Raw genomic sequence first — 8,889 nt, 5'->3', positions numbered from 1 at the left:
AACCTGGATGTCTCTAGCCTGCATAGCTATGTGGTGTCTGAAGTTAAGTATTATGTCTCAACATGCCATTGACCCCAAATAGCTCTCGGACTGGCACTAAAGTCATCCAGCTGAACTTGCTGACACTTTATACAAACCAGTCGGTCTAACGCAGTTAGTTTCTGGGATACAAACGTTGTTTTAGGAATGAACCCTGCTTAGCATTGACCATTTGTGTAATCGACAAAGACCCATACGATTTCGTTGTATACACATATATGGGTGTGGCTGATTTGGCAAGCGTTAGATAAAACAATATAAACAGATATTCTCCACACAAGAGGTAACAAATAGCATATTAGATTATAGTTATCTCCCATGTTCTGAAAAGAAGGACTGACATGAGTTGTTCAAATACTTGTCACAGAGATTTCAGACAGTGTGGCAAACTTAAAGTAAAGAAGATAAACAAATATTTAGAACTGCGTCTGTGTTATGAATTGAAATTTACTTATCGAGATTCCTTTGTGGAATGTAATGTAAAAAAACATATTTAAAAATGAAAGAGGATATATTAATAATGTGTTTGACGTGTTTGTGCGTGTGTACCTACCTACACACACACACACACACACACACACAACATACCATGTAAGTATGTAAAGGACTCAGAGGATAAGTCTTTTATGACAAAATGCGTTATCCTCGTTACAAAAGATTTATTATTATTATCATTATTATTTTTACAGTTGCAAACAGAGATAAATACAATGAAAAAGATGAGTGAAAAAGTAAGGACTCTAAGTTAACAAACATGGAAAACTTTTATTTTGTTGCCAATTTCTTTCAACATTCATTCCAGTTTTTGCAATTATTCATCGGAGTGTGATGAGATCAAATTCCAAAACATGTTTAATTCTGCGGCAAAGTTTTTTTCTTCTTATGACAATATCACGAAATGTACCGTTTATTTTACTGTTTCTTTTTTCATGTCTTTACTAAATAATTTCAAATTACCTAGATGAATTTTTAGATGCATTTGGGACATAATCATGAAGAAGACATCAACTAGATACAATACGGCGAATTATTTGCCTGAATTATTCTTATACCTTTCCACGCCTATAATATAATATGCCACTGAACTCTTTACTTGTTATTATATGCCCGTTTTAAGTCAGGCGTATCATGTTATGGCATTGTACGTCCGTCCGTCCGTTAAGATATGTTTTCGACTGCATAACATCGTAACGGAATGAACTATTTTCAAGACACTTTGCCCATGTATATATCATGAGTGTGTCGCTTACGACAGTTCAGGCTCTCTGTATCAATGTCATGGTCGCGGCAGGTGACAATTTTAATTGTGTGATTGATATCCTTGTAAATTAAGACAAGAAAACCCGTAGTAGTATTTAAATCTGAGAATGAAACGAAATATACACTAAAATGAACAACACCCTTGATCAAAATGTTCATCACATTCCCTTTAATAACTGCACAAGCACACTTTGAAAACTGAATCGAAATGTCTTCTCCTCGGATGATATCCACCCACCCCAACAAAAAATAAATAAAAAATAAAAATGTGGGTAGGTGGGTGGGGTGTATGTTTAAAAGGAAGTATGAAGAATGGAGCCAGATAATGCATGTACGTGAACATATGGATGGGCATGCAGAGCCGTGGTGCGTTACCATTTAATTATACAGGCGCTTGTACGTGATGCGGCTTTTAGAATCATTTGATATAATATTTTATTTTATTTTATGAAATACCTTCATGTCTGTCGTTGTTGTTGTGATTTGGATTTTTAACGTAGCTTTAACAATTTTTCAGTCATATCGCTACGATGTCTGCAATGTGGCAGTTTATAGTGATGTCTAGCACTGGGGCATCATGCCGCAGACATGTAGCATAATGTCCCACCCAGTCACATTATCCTGACACCAGGCCGACCAGTCCTAACACTAACCTCTTAATGCTGATCGCCAAGCGAGGCAGCTGTTAGTACCATTTTTAGAAGTCTTTGGTATGACTCGGCCGGGGATCGAACCCACAACCTCCCGCTTCCGAGGCGGACGCTCTAACCACTAGGCTACCGGAGCGGTTTCATGTATGTCCACTAAAAGCTTAAAAACAGGTAAGAGCAAATAAATACGTATCAGTATGATTACACATTTTTCTGTCTAGTTCCTTCTTGTATTATTAAAGTTTCTGTTAATGTATTTTTTTCTGGCGATTTCAGATATCTGGGAATAGCTTACAATCAGAAAATTTGCAGAGACAGACAGACGGACGGACGGACAGAAATAGTATGATGGTAGATTACACGTAGATCTTGTCGTGTAGAGGTCATGTAGAGGAAATCTTTTGTAAACGGACTGTGCAGACATTTTAGCAAAGTTCTGCCCCCCCCCCCCCCGGGCGGGCATGTAATTTGGGGACTGCAATCTCCACAGATTGGCATATTGGAAGAAGATTAAAGGATAGCGACATGTACATGGTTAGAAGATGTACAGTGAACATTGTTAGACCATTAATTGATAAAAGACCGACATAATATTGTAAGACCATTCGATGATAAAAGACCAACATAAAATTGTAAAACCGTTCCATGATAAAAGACCGACATAAAATTGTAAGACCATTCCATGATAAAAGACAGACATAAAATTGTAAGACCATTAAATGATAAAAGACCGACATAAAATTGTAAGACCATTCCATGATAAAAGACAGACATAAAATTGTAAGACCATTAAATGATAAAAGACCGACATAAAATTGTAAGACCATTCCATGATAAAAGACCGACATAAAATTTTAAGGACATTCCATATTAAAAGACCGACATAAAATTGTAAGACCATTCCATGATAAAAGACCGACATAAAATTGTAAGACCATTCCATGATAAAAGACCGACATAAAATTTTAAGAACATTCAATAATGAAAGAGCGACATAAAATTGTATAAAACATTCCATGATAAAAGACCGATATATGAGAAATTATCAAATTTGGAATATTGTTTTAAATGCAGTTGGTTTTATTTGATGCGGGGGGAGGGGGCGAGTAATTTAAAGAATGTATTACTTACTTGCTAATATTGCATTTATTTCCTACTTCGGGATTCATAATCCCCAGTCAAAACTAAATATTCTCTCCACAAATTAGTATTGGATAAACAGAATTTAAAGGAATGGTTTCCCAGTATGGTTCATTAGCCACAGTAAACATGGAATGCCATTCTCTTTTAACATATTACACTGGACACCAGCAACGTTCCCTCTAAGTGAATGGTAGATGTGAGCGCGATGCGCGCTGCATTGTGCAAGCATTACGGTGACTTGAGCATTAATGTTGGATTAAATATTTGGTAATTTTGATCTGCTGTGCAGAGAACAATTCAGCTGCGTTGCCGCGCGCAGCTTAGAAGGAACGTTGGACACCAGAGCGGGGTGGAGGATGTAATTTTTACAATATTAGCAAATATGAAGTATTACATAATTTAAATTACCCCACCCCAACAACAACAGCAAAAAAAAAAAAAAAGAAGACAAAAAATACATTTTAATAACAGTAATACATTATCTGCTACTACTGTATTGTTAAATTTACCATTTAAGACGGAGGTCGATGTCCTCAACAAATCTGGTATAGAAAACTTTTGTACTTAACAATTACAGAAGGAGTGTACACTACTGTAAGCTGGCAGAAGGTCGGGTCACAGGTTGTATAATCCCTATAAGGTCCAGCAAAAAATGCCTTCGCTCTGGTGTGCCAAATACCAAAGTTACAACGGAGGAGCTGGTGTGAGATCGCCAGAAGTCAGCTTTTATAGCATCATCCAAAGTTAAGTAATTGAAACAGGTCCAAGATACAAGCAATAACCTTAACTGCAAGGACTTTCTTTCTCACGAAAGGGTCACCTCTGTGGTGGACTGATAAGCTCTCTTGATAGTAAGAAAAATCCATCTGGAAAAGGTGACTGCCGGAAAATCAGAGGATCCATTAAGATGTAGGAAGAGACATTTCCAACATTTAATTTTCCTTTTAGAGGAAGCCAAATGAAGGTAGATGTTAGCCCAAAACTGATGTCATCAAAGAAGAGAAACTGCATCAAAATAACAGCTGAACTGTAAACACTGACAAGGCACAAAGCTATCTCCTTCTCGTTGAAGCCAAGGAAAGCAGGAAAACAGTCTTAATGGAGAAAAAGATTCACGCAGGTATATAAGAATATTTTATAACGCTCAGAAAACATGTGAAAGACTCCGACTAGGCATTGGTTTGCAAGATGTTGATCAGTGAAACTCAAAATACCTGACATCAGGAATTCGACGGTCCGACCCAATGGCGAAATCCCAAGAGAACGTGAGAGTATTATAAAGTACTGCCCTATAGCTATTAATAGTGGATACCAAACGATGTTTGTTTTTTTAGCCTCGAAAATGAACAGAAGTAAAGCTGCAACTGCATTTAAAAGTGGGACAGCTTGGATCAATGCGGTTCGTACTGCACTAATCACATGAGAGTCTCCTTTTGTCATCGTAAACCCTGCAAAGAGATTGCCTCCTACACTGGACGATGCAGTTGGCAACCTTGCTCGGAAAAATTCCTGGTAGATTGATCAATTCAGTTGAGCCAAGGTGGACACTTTGCGGGCTGTTGTGAAGGAAACCCCTTGAATTGCGGCTGGATGACGTTCTTCTGTGGTTACCTCCCGGGGTGGTCTACCGACCAGTGTCCGAGAAGTGGACATCCTGATTTGGAGGGACATATCCGGTGGTACATATATCTGATTTAATTCATATTTATTTTAATTTAATTGTTTGTGTTTTAATTTTATTATTCTATTATATGCTATTATAATGTAAATTTATTCACTGGAGATTATATTTTTCCAGAAAATTAGTTGACCTGAATCATTCTTTCGTAAACACCAGGTGTTGATCTAAATCCCGACCTTGTTTCAGAATTTGTAGCAACTTCTATTTTATTTTAAAATGATTGGTTTTCACCAGGGTCATTTTTGGTGTGCGTGACATAAACACGATCACGTGATCCCTCTTTCGATTTCGCAATTCCGGTTTTTTCATTACTGCACATTTGCTAGTTTTAATAGAAATGTGTAGAGAGAGATTTCTAAGTCTTGGGCTTTTTACACTGATGTCAAGTTATTTTGTTGTAGCCAGATTTTGAATTAAAACTGTCTTCAGATCAATTGGATTTCAAAAGGATTAATTCTATTTTCTCTTGAAATAGTTTGAGGAGTGCTCACACAGAAATTTTGGAAAGACATTGCTTACAAATTTAATTTGGATTTCCATCACCGGTGTGTCATTATTTGTATTTCTACAAGGAACTGTAGATAAGCACAGTATTTACTACAGCATACGTCATCGTCATCCGTCTTGGATTTTCCATCAGGATTCGAACTTGAAATTATTAGAACATCTATTTCTAGGACTTTTGCAATTTAATTCGTGGATTATTCTTGGATTATTTTTTGATTTGATTCTTGAAACCATAAGTTCGTCTCATTTATTCATTTTTACAGATTTTTTCCATGGAAATAAATTATTTGTTAAATTTTAAAAAGCTTGTTGTTTTCACTCTTTCTGTGTTACTGTTTATTTGAGCCTAAACACGTAACACCGGAATTATTATGAACGGTGGGAAATCTTAGGCGTATAGATGATCCGACTTAGGCTCAAAACGTCCACTGCCTATGACCTGCGATATGGTACTGGAGAGATATAAAGTAGCTTGTTTTTCAGTCTTATACCAAATGTCTCCGCCTTGGTTGGGAAAATGATGACAGTTACCGATGGCACCGAGACCATTCCGTGAAGAACACAGGACCCCTCTGCACTGACTGTCCTCTAGGATAATCCTCTTGCCCGGAAGTGAGTGATCTCAAAATCTACCCACTATAAGAGGTTCTAGGATTCAGCGCAAAGAGAAGAAGCACGTGTACATCAATAATGTCTGAGGTAGGCTACTGCTTAGTTGTTGTCTGATGCGAGCATAACGCAGTGAGGTCTTATGAGATTGATACACTCCTGCAGGCTAGGAATATTGTCCAAATTTCCAGGTTGTTTATATGAAGGGTCTCTAGTTTTCCACGACACAAATCACTTGTGAATTACCACCTCTGGTTCCAGGTCAGTGCCCCATCCCAGGTCTGATGAGTTGATGTACAGAATCGGCTGGAGTTCGGAGTGTGTAAACGCAGATGGTGATGAAAGTCGGATCACAGGGGAATCTCAGCTGATAGAGGGTCCTTGTGTGGTTACCTGTTTGCTTGAGGCAGAAACTGGAGAGGGCGCAAGTAAAGTCTCCTAGGGGAACTAGGTCCGCAACCGAGTTCAGAGTTTCCAGGAGAAAAAGGTAAAGGCGAGCGGACGAGATGATCGTCAGAAAGGCTGTTATTAGGGACAGGATTTGAGCACAAACTCTCCCTTACTTGGTGAGGACATTTATCCCCACATATATGAGGTCCTGACAAGAGTCGAGATCTGACTTCTCTAGGCTGGGAATAAGACCGAGACGGATCACCATCTACCAGCAACGAGAGAGGTCCTTCAGCAGAGAATTTATGGGGACGTTGTGCATCAATCAGTCGTCGAAATACTGGAGGATGGGGCTCCCTATCAACCTTAAGCAGGCTGAAAATATCACCATCACCCTGGAAAAGACTCGGGGGAAGTAGGTAGAAGCAAGTCCGATTAGAAATCGAAATACCCTCTGCTGAAAACGAAACGAGGCATTTTGCGTGTGTGTGTGTGTGTGTGTGTGTGTGTGTGTGTGGAAGATTGAAATATAATGTTACGCATCTTGAAGATCGATGGAGACCGCTCATTCAAAGGTCCTTATGGTGTTCCTTACTGATGTGGTAATCTCCATATTTTACACATCAGTTTATCGAGGAAAGGTCGATTATGAGCCGAAACGTGCCGCCATTTTGACGCCAGGAATGTTCAGGAATATAAAGTCGAAGTCTTGTCCTCTTCTACCTCAAGACTGCGATCTACCGCAGAAGGTGCATACCTCTTCCCTAAATTGAACCAGTTTGATAGGGGAGGATGTTCCTAGAAACGAAGCCGGCAGCCATCATTTAAAGTCCAATGGGCACATAAAAGGTGCAACTCCTTAGAGCCGAGCCCCACACTTCTTGGGGTGGAAAGTCTGAAGACTTTCTCCCTTGACCTCTCCCACCGCCTCGTCTACCGAATGGGCGGGAGGGAGCCTTGAATCGGGACTGCTTATCTGTTGAACTTTATAAGCCTTGAACTCTTTTATATGTATATTTTTGTACTCGGTTTTAGCGATAATGCTTTTACTTGTAAACCGACACAAAAGTGAATGTAACAAAATTTGTTCAGGGCAATTACCACCAACTCCTCAAAAAGGTCTTTTCTTAAGAAAACAAATGCTTTTTAATAGAACTTAAGTTTATATCATTAATCATATTTTTACATTTATGTTTACAACAAGTGTATTTAGACAATGTTTAATGAATCCAGCTGGTACTAGCTATGACAAAGATAAGAATCATTATCAAATGTTTAATCAAAAATGCATTTAATTGAACCTAAAAGAATTTTCAGATAATATTCCGAGTCCAATATAAACAACGTATGCCAGTCCCATGCATTGTATGCTATGGCTCATTACATTGTTCAATAAATTGCGTTGCTTTCATGAACGGATCATAAATCTGTGCACGTAAAAATGCCGAATGAATCCTTTTATTGTTGTTGTTGTTGTGGGGTTTAACGCCATTTTTCAGCACAAGATAAGCTTTACATGGCGGCCAGTATTAATGGTGGAGGAAGAACCCGGGAAAACCCCGGAAAGAACCACCGACCCACGAGAAGCTACTGGCAAGCTTTCTCACATACCAACATTGGCCGAATCCAAGACTCGAACCCACGCAGACAGGTGAGATGGCAGTGATCCGTAACAGAGAGCGCTTTAGACCACTCGGGGCCCCGAATCCTTTTATGAGATGTTTATAAACTTTGTATACTGCACAGACTACAAAGTATGTGTGCAATTTATGAACTAATTGGCAGTAATTATCATGCCTAACTGATTTCTAAGTGGGCCAATTTGTAGAATTGATGTGTCATCTGTACATTCATGTGCCCTGGCAGAATCTTTGGTAACATGATTAACAAAGTGAAAATAAAGCAAATACAACTGGTCATATCTGTACGGCGGTCAATGTGTAAGATATATAAAAATCAAGACTTCCTGTAAAGCAAGGTTACAAAGTATAAAGCATCTGTGGTGTGATCACGAAGCATATGTAGTGATTATGAATCATCTTTAGGGTGATTATGAAACAGCTGTGGCGTGATTATGAAGCATCTGTGTGTGTGTGTGATTTTGATTTTTAACGTAGCATTAACAATTTTTCAGTCATATCGCTACGATGTCTGCAGTGTGACAGTTTATAGTGATGTCTAGCACTGGGGCATCATGCCGCAGACATGTAGCATGATGTCCCACCCAGTCACATTATCCTGACACCAGGCCGTCCAGTCCTAACACTAACATCTTTATGCTGAGCGCCAAGCGAGGCAGCTGTTAGCATCATTTTTGTAAGTCTTGGTATGACTCGGCCGGGGCCGTAGCGTGATTATGAAGCAGCTGTAGCACGAATATGAAACAGCTGTAGCGTGATTATGAAGCAGCTGTAGCGTGATTATAAAGCAGCTGTAGCATGGATATGAAACAGCTGTAGTGTGGGCATGAAGCAGCTGTAGCGTGATTATGAAGCTGCTGTAGTGTAATTACGAAGCATCTGTAGCGTGATTATGAATCAGCTGTAGCGTGATCATTAAGCATATGTAGCGTGATTATGAAGCATCTGTAGCAAGATCTTGAAATCAAAT

Source organism: Sinohyriopsis cumingii, chromosome 7, assembly GCF_028554795.1.
Source record: "Sinohyriopsis cumingii isolate HCF-2022 chromosome 7, ASM2855479v2, whole genome shotgun sequence".
In the NCBI taxonomy this organism is placed as follows: Eukaryota; Metazoa; Mollusca; class Bivalvia; order Unionida; family Unionidae; genus Sinohyriopsis; species Sinohyriopsis cumingii.
Note: the sequence above shows the minus strand (reverse complement) of the source record.